Source organism: Bombina bombina, chromosome 1, assembly GCF_027579735.1.
Source record: "Bombina bombina isolate aBomBom1 chromosome 1, aBomBom1.pri, whole genome shotgun sequence".
Taxonomy (NCBI): domain Eukaryota; kingdom Metazoa; phylum Chordata; class Amphibia; order Anura; family Bombinatoridae; genus Bombina; species Bombina bombina.
Window position 1 is genome coordinate 1,376,825,641 of NC_069499.1, and position 13,444 is coordinate 1,376,839,084.

The following is a 13,444-nucleotide window of genomic DNA, read 5'->3' on the forward strand; positions in this document are numbered from 1 at the left end:
ACGTTTGAACTAACATATATTAGGGGTGCAATAGTGCTAAGTTTAGTTTAACACTCACACAGCACAGTATTCAATTAGTATTCAATAAATACTGTACCTGTAAAATAGTGACAATTATTGTAGTAAAATATGCCAGACTATAGCACTGAGACACAGATTGCACTGTAATGCTGTAAACAGAATGAACTGTGCATAACAAAATAGTGCCAGCCACTTTTCTCACAAACTCACGAAGATTACAGCACTGTTTCAAATTCCTTGGAGGTTGAACTTCAGCTCCACAAAGCGCTGTATTAGCGAAGCGCTGTAAAGTGAAGCACTGTAAAGTGAGGTATACCTGTATATATTTTTACCAAATTATGTTTCTAACAAACCTTTGTTATATTCTAATAGCAATTTCAAATATTTCCCATATTGTATTTTGATTGTAGATACTACAGACATTATTATATGTATGTCCCTTTAAATACTTAAGTGGTATGTGTCAATTAACCTATCAGTTTTTGTGCAGGTATCAGGTGCAGCATATGTCTATGGGTAAGGCTAGTGACAGCCGAAACGCATAAGACGTACTGTTCTTACCTGCTCTTCATTGTTTTACTGATGATTTCATTAAATTGGAACTTTGTTCATCCCTGTGCCCACTTGGTTGTTCTTTTGTGCACTTACAATCAAATATAGAACAACCAACATCTTCCTGCATGCAAGAGCCATGTGTCACACAATACACTTTGTTAAATAATAATATTAAATAATTGAAAGGTTGAATCCTTTTTTTTTTTTTTTTTTTAACTTACTAGAAGTACATTTTTAGACTTTCTCTAACAATAATCTGACAATCTTGACAAAAATGATTATCAGTTTTACTTGCTCGGTATCAGGAGCAGACCCATGTGGTTCTCAAGCAAAAAAAAAAGTTAAAAGGGAAAGTCTACACCAGAAATGTTATTGTTTTAAAAGATAGATCCCTTTATTACCTATTCCCTAGTTTTGCATAACCAACACATTTATAATACACATTTTACTTCTGTGATTATCTTGTATCTAAGCCTCTGCAAACTGCCATCCTTATTTCAGTTCTTTTGACAGACTTGTATTTTAGCCAATCAGTGCTGACTCCTAGGTAACTCAACGTGCATGACCACACATTAACTAACACCCTCTAGTGGTGAAAAAGTGTCAAAATGCATTAAGATAACAGGCGGCCTTCAAGGTCTAAGAAATTAGCATATGAACCTCCTAGGTTTAGCTTTCACCTAAGAAAACCAAGCGAACAAAGCAAAATTGGTGATAAAAGTAAATAAGAAAGTTGTTTAAAATGACATGCCCTATATGAATCATGAAAGTTTATTTTGGACTAGACTGTCCCTTTAAGGGTGCCCTTCATCCCTGTCTGTCTGACGAGGGTCTCTACTCTCTCTATTCACAGACAGTGGCAACAGGCAGCTGCTTGAGAAAGAGAAACAAGACCTCAGGCTAAGACCACTCTGATCTGATCTCCAAGACCCTAGTTGGAGGTTCAGAATGATTCTGAGCTTGGGTCCCCTATTAGTTAGCCTGGCTGCTCAGTGAGTGTGGAGAGCGCTAAATCATTCCTCCTGGCTTTAACTTTTTAAATAATATGGGAAGCAGCATCTTGAAGTGAAGGTAAACTTTACGTTTTAAAAGCAGGTCTTGAATCTAAGAGATATGTTACAGGGACTTTGTAATTTACTTTTTAATCTAGCCTTGGCATTCTAATACCCTGTGCTTCAGCCGCACTCTTCAAAACTCATTTTTGTGGGCCGTTTGAACTGTTCTCCAATCAGCGCTTTAGCCAAAAAATTTAAAAAAATAAAAAAAATTGTGTGAGTGCTGAACAGCTAGAGTGTCAATTGCAGAACAGTCAAAACCGTTAACTCTCTAAAACCCCCCATAAATTATGCTTACCTGATAATTTTCTTTTCTTCAGACAGAAAGAGTCCACAGCTGCATTTATTACTTTTGGGAATTCAGAACCTGGCCACCAGGAGGAGGCAAAGACACCCCAGCCAAAGTCTTAAAAACCTCTCCCACTTCCTCCATCACCCAGTCATTCTGCCGAGGAACAAGGAAAAGTAGGAGCAGCATAGGGTGAAAAAGGTGCCAAAGGAATAAAAATAATAGACACCCTCAGAAAAATTAGGGGCGGGGAGCTGTGGAAGCTTTCCGTCTGAAGAAAAGGAAATTATCAGGTAAGCATAATTTATGTTTTTCTTCATAAACGGAAAGAGTCCACAGCTGCATTCATTACTTTTGGGAAAACAATACCCAAGCTATAAAGGACACTAAATGCGAAAACAGGAGGGTACAAAAGGCGGCCAATTCTGAAGGCACCAGGCCTAAAACCCCTACTCCAGAAAAACCCAGCTTCATCCGAAACCAAGAAAACATTTTTGAAAAAGGCCCAAGGACACTGACCCGCAGATAGACTATAAGCCTTGTTGGAGACCGCAGGAACTAGACTCGACTGAGCCAACAGCCTCCAAGAGACACCATCAACCGCCAGTAGGTCTCCAAACAACAAAACCCTTACCAGAGAAAGGGATCAAACAGCCGTATGCTCCGAAAGGAGAAAGACACGGAGAGACATCCATAAATGATTCCAGAGAACCCTAAATAGGGCACAACAAAAATCTCAAGTAGTGCCCAAATGAGCCTCAAAAGAACACAGGGCAAAAGACCCTGAGGCCAAGCCAACCGAGACCCAACCGGCCTCATAGAATAAGGGAGGCAACACCCAACCCTAGTTGCTCAAAATCCATGTGAACAAAACCCAGAGATTGAAAAAAAGAAGAAAATCTTCCCTAACCAAAGTGCATCCGCACCCTAGAAGGTAAATGAAGATTAAAACTCCAGAAATCGTTAAGGACAGCTCAGAATATCCAAATATTCAAAAAAACCTCATGCAGCAACTCAGATAGGAAAACCTCTGACGGCAACCCCAGAGTCAAAACGCTGCACACAGCTGTCATCCGAAGATGAATCTAGAAATTTGGACATATGCAAGCAAATGGAAGCAGATGAAGTTAGGGACAAATCCTAACCAACAGCTTGCTAGGCATCCAGCTAACCAGCGGACGCCGCCAGTCCTTTCCACGAATCCTAAATGTGGAAAAAAAAAAACAGAGCCCCTCAAGGAAGGCTCATCAAACCTCGATGACTCAAGGACGCTACTTGCAAAGCAACAGATCTCAAATCCTGCTCCATTGCCCGACTAGCCAAAGCGACAGGCATGTCTGATAGACAGGGGTAACAAAACCACCCCAACTCCAAGCCCCCCCAGGGCATGGAAGAAAATGTGAAATTACCCACCCCGACAGAGTTCAGGTGTGCTAGCACACATTTAAGGTGAAAATCGCTGCAGCTGGTTACAAACTGCAAACCTTCCGCTTGTGAGGCAGTTACGCTAACCATCAGGCTACTACAGCTGGCCCAACCCTTTCGCTCTTTCAAACATAAAGCATTTCCAAGAAAAAATCTTCAAGGACTGAGGGGTATAGCAAAGTGCAAAATAGATCTTAAAAAAGACCTGGCACAACTGTCTTTGACAGTCTCAACACGAAGAGTCTACTCTCCAAACAACTGGTTGAACAGCCACAGAGCAGCATTCTGCTGCCTTCTAAAGATAAAGCATATGCTCCGAGAACAAGAGCTTGAGAGAGGCCCAAACACACAACCCTCAGTATGAAGCTTGTGCGCATAAAAGACCCCGCTCCTCCTGCCACAAGGCAGGACCACAATCAACAAATTGTCATGCAGAGTGAAGGAAAAATCCACTGCAGCTGGATTCAAACTCCCTGTGATGGCTAGGTGGCTAAGCCATCTACCAGACCAATGGCGCTGGCCGTCTCCAGAGAGAGGAAACACCACTCTGAAGGAGACAATCTTCCCCCCTAAAGGGGGCCATATAAGAAACGGCACGCATGCCCACAAGGTCATGAAAACTGTAGGCTAATCAGTCAAAGACTGAACGAAGATCATCCAGATCACCACTGATACAACAGTGAAAAACTTCCCTAAAAAAGGAGCACACTCCTAATAACAAATCAGACCCCATTGGAAACTTGGTCGTCCAGAACCAGTCTACCGGATCATAAGTCCATAAAGATCCGACATAAAGACCCTAGAACTGGAAACCAGAGCCATCTGAAAACGAACGACCCCTCCAGGGAGCACAAGATACCCCGCCTGAGGATTCAGACCTCACTTGGGATGATATCCGAGTTAGACCAGAAACACGGGCACATAACTCACTCATACAATTCCCAGACCAAAGGGAAGAGAACTCCACTTGCAGAAGGCCAAATCCCCAACAATAAGGTGCTAGGTCATAGTTATTCTAGAGCCAAAATGCCCCAAGGACTACCTTCATGAAGTACAAAGCTAAGGGATTACAAGAGAGAGTAGACAAACAACTAGTCTCCATAATCTTCCGATTAACCTTCCGGAGGACCACCCCAAGGAAAAAAGGATGCTGAGCATCCCGAATCCAGGCGGAACATCCCCTCAATGAAAGCTAGGAAGGAGGAGATGGAACTACAAACTCCTGGGCCTCAACTTCTGCCAAGTAAAATTGGACAAAGTCCAAACAGCCTCGACCCGAAGAAAGAGACCTCCATAGGGAATAAGCCCCAAAAGGACCGTCCCAAGGAAACTTAAAAGGCAAGCCAGTCAGGAACTGGCTGCACGAAGGACCTAAAACCTTCAACTTCTAACCCACAACAGGAAGGCAACACTCTGGATCCCGAATCGGAACCAACAGAATATATTGTAGCGGATCTCAATGGAGTCCCGACCACTAGATTGAAAGACTAAGGAGGACCAAACACGAGCCTCCATGCCCCTAGACAAACCATGGATCATCAAATCCTCTCAGAATGCTAGCTGAAAACTTGTAAAAGAAAAACAAATAATAGTGGGAACCACTCAGCGCCCTAACCGGACCAGCCAGGCATAGCAGGCGCCACGTGTCTGAAATAGGCCTTAAAACAGAAGGACTTGTATCCAGTCAGGACCAGCCTGAGACCAAGGGCCCAATAGACAAGGTCACACATTCACCCCCTAAGAGGGAGAGATAACCACAGACAAAACATAGGACTAAAACACGGCCTCATGACAACCGTTCGTAAAAGTAAACAGAGCGATCACAAAATCGCGAGTATCGATTCCAGAGAAGAACATTTTCAAAGGAAATATAACAAACATGAGCTTTAAACCAAATAAAATCCATCCTAACCGGATATAAAATAAAAGATAAGGCAACCCGTAGGTTATCGCCCAGGAAGAACAGACACTCCCGCAGGACCAGCCCAACAGGAAACCGAGTCTTCCAAGCTCAGAACTGAAAAGATACTCAAGAAACAAGACTAAGAAGATTACTTCATTCCCTTATGTCTAATCCTGCATGCCATTCACATCGGAAGACTCATGATCCACAACCCCATTAAGAGTGGGATCCTCCAGTAACGCGAAAACGTGCCTCAGTAGAACACAAAGACGTGCCAGTCTATAGCGAAAAACATAATTTATGCTTACCTGAAAAATGTATTTCTCTTGTAGTGTATCCAGTCCACGGATCATCCATTACTTGTGGGATATTCTCCTTCCAAACAGGAAGTTGCAAGAGGATCACCCACAGCAGAGCTGCTATATAGCTCCTCCCCTCACTGCCATATCCAGTCATTTGACCGAAACAAGCCGAGAAAGGAGAAACCATAGGGTGCAGTGGTGACTGTAGTTTAATTAAAATGTAGACCTGCCTTAAAAGGACAGGGCGGGCCGTGGACTGGATACACTACAAGAGAAATAAATTTATCAGGTAAGCATAAATTATGTTTTCTCTTGTTAAGTGTATCCAGTCCACGGATCATCCATTACTTGTGGGATACCAATACCAAAGCTAAAGTACACGGATGATGGGAGGGACAAGGCAGGAACTTAAACGGAAGGAACCACTGCCTGTAGAATCTTTCTCCCAAAAACAGCCCCCGAAGAAGCAAAAGTATCAAATTTGTAAAATTTTGAAAAGGTGTGAAGCGAAGACCAAGTCGCAGCCTTGCAAATCTGTTCAACAGAGGCCTCATTTTTAAAGGCCCAGGTGGAAGCCACAGCTCTAGTAGAATGAGCTGTAATCCTTTCAGGGGGCTGCTGTCCAGCAGTCTCATAGGCTAAGCGTATTATGCTCCGAAGCCAAAAGGAGAGAGAGGTTGCCGAAGCTTTTTGACCTCTCCTCTGTCCAGAGTAAACGAAAAACAGGGCAGATGTTTGACGAAAATCTTTAGTAGCCTGTAAGTAAAACTTCAAGGCACAGACTACGTACAGATTATGCAAAAGACGTTCCTTCTTTGAAGAAGGATTAGGACACAATGATGGAACAACAATCTCTTGATTGATATTCCTGTTAGAAACCACCTTAGGTAAAAACCCAGGTTTGGTACGCAGAACTACCTTGTCTGAATGAAAAATCAGATAAGGAGAATCACATTGTAAGGCAGATAACTCAGAGACTCTTCGAGCCGAGGAAATAGCCATCAAAAACAGAACTTTCCAAGATAAAAGTTTAATATCAATGGAATGAAGGGGTTCAAACGGAACTCCCTGAAGAACTTTAAGAACCAAGTTTAAGCTCCACGGGGGAGCAACAGTTTTAAACACAGGCTTAATCCTAACCAAAGCCTGACAAATGCCTGGACGTCTGGAACCTCTGCCAGACGCTTGTGCAAAAGAATAGACAGAGCAGAGATCTGTCCCTTTAAAGAACTAGCTGATAAGCCTTTGTCCAAACCCTCTTGGAGAAAGGACAATATCCTAGGAATCCTAACCTTACTCCATGAGTAATTCTTGGATTCACACCAATAAAGATATTTACGCCATATCTTATGGTAGATTTTCCTGGTGACAGGCTTTCGTGCCTGTATTAAGGTATCAATGACTGACTCGGAGAAGCCACGCCTTGATAGAATCAAGCATTCAATCTCCATGCAGTCAGTCTCAGAGAAATCAGATTTGGATGATTAAAAGGACCTTGTATTAGAAGGTCCTGCCTCAGAGGCAGAGTCCATGGTGGAAGAGATGACATGTCCACTAGGTCTGCATACCAGGTCCTGCGTGGCCACGCAGGCGCTATCAGAATCACAGATGCTCTCTCCTGTTTGATCTTGGCAATCAGTCGAGGGAGCAGAGGAAACTGTGGAAACACATAAGCTAGGTTGAAGAACCAAGGAGCTACTAGAGCATCTATCAGCGTCGCTCCCGGGTCCCTGGACCTGGATCCGTAACAAGGAAGCTTGGCGTTCTGGCGAGACGCCATGAGATCCAGTTCTGGTTTGCCCCAACGATGGGCCAGTTAAGCAAACACCTCCGGATGGAGTTCCCACTCCCCCGGATGAAAAGTCTGATGACTTAGAAAATCCGCCTCCCAGTTCTCTACGCCTGGGATGTGGATCGCTGACAGGTGGCAAGAGTGAGACTCTGCCCAGCGAATTATCTTTGAGACTTCTAACATCGCTAGGGAACTCCTGGTTCCCCCTTGATGGTTGATGTAAGCCACAGTCGTGATGTTGTCCGACTGAAATCTGATGAACCTCAGGGTTGCTAACTGAGGCCAAGCTAGAAGAGCATTGACTATTACTCTTAACTCCAGAATATTTATTGGGAGGAGTTTCTCCTCCTGAGTCCACGATCCCTGAGCCTTCAGGGAGTTCCAGACTGCACCCCAACCTAGAAGGCTGGCATCTGTTGTTACAATCGTCCAATCTGGCCTGCGGAAGGTCATACCATTGGACAGATGGACCCGAGATAGCCACCAGAGAAGAGAATCTCTGGTCTCTTGATCCAGATTTAGTAGAGGGGACAAATCTGAGTAATCCCCATTCCACTGACTTAGCATGCATAATTGCAGCGGTCTGAGATGCAGGCACCCAAATGGCACTATGTCCATTGCCGCTACCATTAAGCCGATTACTTCCATGCACTGAGCCACTGACGGGCGTGGAATGGAATGAAGGACACGGCAAGCATTTAGAAGTTTTGATAACCTGGACTCAGTCAGGTAAATTTTCATCTCTACAGAATCTATAAGAGTCCCTAGGAAGGAGACTCTTGTGAGTGGGGATAGAGAACTCTTTTCCACGTTCACTTTCCACCCATGCGACCTCAGAAATGCCAAAACTATCTCTGTATGAGACTTGGCAATTTGAAAGCTTGACGCCTGTATCAGGATGTCGTCTAGATAAGGAGCCACCGCGATGCCTCGCGGTCTTAGAACCGCCAGAAGTGAGCCCAGAACCTTTGTAAAAATTCTCGGGGCTGTGGCCAACCCGAAGGGAAGAGCTACAAATTGGTAATGCCTGTCTAGAAAGGCAAACCTTAGGAACCGATGATGATCTTTGTGAATCGGTATGTGAAGGTAGGCTACTTTAAGTCCACTGTGGTCATGTACTGACCCCCTTGGATCATGGGTAGGATGGTCCGAATAGTTTCCATTTTGAATGATGGAACTCTGAGGAATTTGTTTAAGATCTTTAGATCCAAGATTGGTCTGAAGGTTCCCTCTTTCTTGGGAACCACAAACAGATTTGAATAAAACCCCTGTCCTTGTTCCGTCCGCGGAACTGGATGGATCACTCCCATTACTAGGAGGTCTTGCACACAGCTTAGGAATGCCTCTTTCTTTATCTGGTTTGCTGATAACCTTGAAAGATGAAATCTCCCTTGTGGAGGAGAAGCTTTGAAGTCCAGAAGATATCCCTGATATATGATCTCCAACGCCCAGGGATCCTGAACATCTCTTGCCCACTCCTGGGCAAAGAGAGAAAGTCTGCCCCCCACTAGATCCCTTTCCGGATAGGGGGCCGTTCCTTCATGCTGTCTTGGGGGCAGCAGCAGGCTTTCTGGCCTGCTTGCCCTTGTTCCAGGACTGGTTAGGTTTCCAGGCCTGTCTGGAATGAGCAACAGCTCCCTCTTGTTTTGAAGCGGAGGAAGTTGATGCTGCTCCTGCCTTGAAATTTCGAAAGGCACGAAAATTAGACTGTTTGGCCTTTGATTTGGCCCTGTCCTGAGGAAGGGTATGACCCTTGCCTCCAGTAATGTCAGCAATAATTTCCTTCAAGCCAGGCCCGAATAAGGTCTGCCCCTTGAAAGGAATGTTAAGTAATTTAGACTTTGAAGTCACGTCAGCTAACCAGGATTTAAGCCATAGTGCCCTACGCGCCTGGATGGCGAATCCGGAATTCTTAGCCGTTAGTTTAGTCAAATGAACAATGGCATCAGAAACAAATGAGTTAGCTAGCTTAAGCGTTCTAAGCTTGTCAATAATTTCATTCAATGGAGCTGTATGGATGGCCTCTTCCAGGGCATCAAACCAGAATGCCGCAGCAGCAGTGACAGGCGCAATGCATGCAAGGGGCTGTAAAATAAAACCTTGTTGAATAAACATTTTCTTAAGGCAACCCTCCAATTTTTTATCCATTGGATCTGAAAAAGCACAACTGTCCTCAACCGGGATAGTGGTACGCTTTGCTAAAGTAGAAACTGCTCCCTCCACCTTAGGGACCATCTGCCATAAGTCCCGTGTAGTGGCGTCTATTGGAAACATTTTTCTAAATATAGGAGGTGGGGAAAAGGGCACACCGGGTCTATCCCACTCCTTGCTAATAATTTCTGTAAGCCTTTTAGGTATAGGAAAAACATCAGTACACACCGGCACCGCATAGTATCTATCCAGCCTACACAATTTCTCTGGAATTGCAACTGTGTTACAGTCATTCAGAGCACCTAATACCTCCCCAAGCAATACACGGAGGTTCTCAAGCTTAAATTTAAAATTAGAAATCTCTGAATCAGGTTTCCCCGAGTCAGAGATGTCACCCACAGACTGAAGCTCTCCGTCCTCATGTTCTACATACTGTGATGCAGTATCAGACATGGCTCTTACAGCATTTGCGCGCTCTGTATCTCTCCTAACCCCAGAGCTGTCGCGCTTAATTCAGGCAATCTAGATAATACCTCTGACAGGGTATTATTCATGAATGCAGCCATGTCCTGCAAGGTAATCGCTATGGGCATCCCTGATGTAATTGGCGCCATATTAGCGTGCGTCCCCTGAGCGGGAGGCGAAGGGTCTGACACGTGGGGAGAGTTAGTCGGCATAACTTCCCCCTCGACAGAACCCTCTGGTGATAATTCTTTTATAGATAAAGACTGATCTTTACTGTTTAAGGTGAAATCAATACATTTAGTACACATTCTCCTATGGGGCTCCACCATGGCTTTCAAACATAATGAACAAGTAGGTTCCTCTGTGTCAGACATGTTTAAACAGACTAGCAATGAGATTAGCAAGCTTGGAAAACACTTTAAAACAAGTTTACAAGCAATATAAAAAACGTTACTGCGCCTTTAAGAAACACAAATTTTGTCCAAATTTGAAATAACAGTGAAAAAAGGCAGTTACACTAACGAAATTTTTACAGTGTATGTAATAAGTTAGCAGAGCATTGCACCCACTTGCAAATGAATGATTAACCCCTTAATACCAAAAACAGAATAACAAATGACAAAAACGTTTTTTAAACAGTCTACTGTGGCTTATTACCTCCCTCAAAACGACTTTGAAGCCTTTTGAGCCCTTCAGAGAAGTCCTGGATCATGCAGAAAGAAGCTGGATGCCTGTGTCTAATTTTTGCTGTGCAAAAAAGCGCTAAAATAGGCCCCTCCAACTCATATTACAACAGTGGAAAGCCTCAGGGAACTGTTTCTAGGCAAAATTCAAGCCAGCCATGTGGAAAAAACTAGGCCCCAATAAAATTTATCACCAAACATATATAAAAAACGATTAAACATGCCAGCAAACGTTTTAAAATACACTTTTATAAGAGTATGTATCTCTATTAATAAGCCTGATACCAGTCGCTATCACTGCATTTAAGGCTTTACTTACATTACTTCGGTATCAGCAGCATTTTCTAGCAAATTCCATCCCTAGAAAAATATTAACTGCACATACCTTATTGCAGAAAAACCTGCACGCCATTCCCTCTCTGAAGTTACCTCACTCCTCAGAATATGTGAGAACAGCAAAGGATTGAAGAAATAAACTAAGAATAAAACACCACAGTCCTCTTAGACCTCCATCTTTGTTGAGAGTTGCAAGAGAATGACTGGATATGGCAGTGAGGGGAGGAGCTATATAGCAGCTCTGCTGTGGGTGATCCTCTTGCAACTTCCTGTTGGGAAGGAGAATATCCCACAAGTAATGGATGATCCGTGGACTGGATACACTTAACAAGAGAAAGCATAACTTCTGACCGAAGGTTGACCCCCTGAAGCCTCAGGGACAGTCCCTCCCCCAGATGGCTGAACTGGACCAGGCGATCCCACGCCTGACGAGCCCTGGTTAATGGAACACGGACAATATCTCAAACACATTCTCGGGAGATGTAAATGTGCCAGCGCCAAGGATATGGCCATGTGGAACGGTGTCAGAACCTCCGGAGGAAACAGGCCACCTTCCAGAGAAGGATAAGCCGCGTTTGGGTTACCTGCATGTAAGAGTAGTTGGGTTACCTGCAGTAAGAGTTGGTTGTAGGGAACGCGCCTTGTGGGAAGCAGAATCCCCGGAGGCGGATGGCTCAGTGGGCCCCTGGTTTCCCGATCCCGAGGAATGGAGCACTCTAAAATGGCATTCGGAACATAACTGATGGACATGTATCACCTGGGCCAAATCATATTCTTTGCAAGAAGTAGAATCAGAAACATCTGTCTCCATAACTGGGATATTGATAAACAAAATGGACCAATAAGAAAAATGTAAACGGCACCCAACCGTAAAGGCTGCATCACTTGCAATAGGCTGTTATGTTCCGAAATAGCCATGAGCCCAATTATCACTGCATATTAGCAGACAATCACATTACAAACATGATTAAACCCCCCCCCCCCCGTTCAATAACCCCCCTCAGGAGATATTAACCCTTGATTCCAAGATACAAAAGGAGCCTCACTGAGACCCTGTATTTAAGTTAATCCCGCAAGGCTATAGCCCCTCTGAAAACTGTTGTATTTATTACAAAACATCCATGATGAAAATAAAATGAAACAATCTTACCGGAATCTGTGCAGTGGAACATGAACACGGCCCTTCAAGTGTGACAGGTAGTAGCATTGCTTCTGCTATGGACTTGAGAGAAGAAAGCAGGCAGCGAAACTCATCAACGCTGAAAGCTTGTGAAGTTGTTAATCTGAGTCGGGATGGTTTCTCAGGAAGACTCTCCCTGCATCTCCAGACTCTAACGTTCATCCATGGCTGACAGGACTACTAAAAACTCCAGTCCTATTCCGAAGAGTACTACCCTCCATAAGAGACTATCGAAAAAACTTCTGACACTTCTCTGCCAACCTCCTGGGATGAAAGACAAAGAATGACTGGGGGATGGGGGAAGTGGGAAAGGTATTTAAGCCTTTGGCTGGGGTGTCTTTGCCTCCTCCTGGAGGCCAGGTTCTGAATTTCCAAAAGTAACGAATGCAGCTGTGGACTCTTTTCGTTTATGAAGAAAAACATAAATTATGCTTACCTGATACCTGCATTCATTATTTTGGGAAAAAAGAACCTGGCCACCAGGAGGAGGCAAAGACAACCCAGCCAAAGGCTTAAATACTCCTTCCACTCCCCTCATCCCCAGTCATTCTGCCGAGGAACAAGGAACAGTAGAAGAAATATCAGGGTAAAGGTGCCAGAAGAATAATAAGGACGCACCACATAAAATTATGGGTGGGGAGCTGTGGACTTTTTCCATCAGAAGAAAAGGAAATTATCAGGTAAGCATCATTTATGTTTTTCTTCTTAAATGGAAAGAGTCCACAGCTGCATTCATTACTTTTGGGAAAACAATACCCAAGCTATAGAGGATACTGAATGCCAAGACGGGAGGGTACAATAGGCGGCCCATACTGAAGGCACCAAGCCAGAACCTCTACCCGAAAAAAAATCCCGCTTCATCCGAAGCCAAGAAAATTTTAAGAGGAAAAGCCCCAATGACACCGAGTCACAGTTAGCCCAGAAACCAAACTAGAGACCACAAATGGACTCGACTGAGCCAACAGTCCTCCAGGAGATACCTTCGCTCAACAAACAGTCCTACACCACTCATCTACACAAACGGAGACACCAGCCGAAACCCCCAAGGGAACAAGGCAAAGGAGAACCGAGGAAACCGAAAGGTCCCCTAATACAAAAAAAGAACACCTCCATGAGTGAGCCCAGCTCACAGAGACCCAAAGGGGCCCAACAGGGAAAGGAGGCCACGCCTATACCAAGCGAAACCCGAGATAAGACCAGGCACAGAGACAGAACAGACGTCTCTCCAACATCCTGCAAGCACGGATTGCAACTGAAGAGACAAAGTCCTCCCAGTGTCAAGAATAC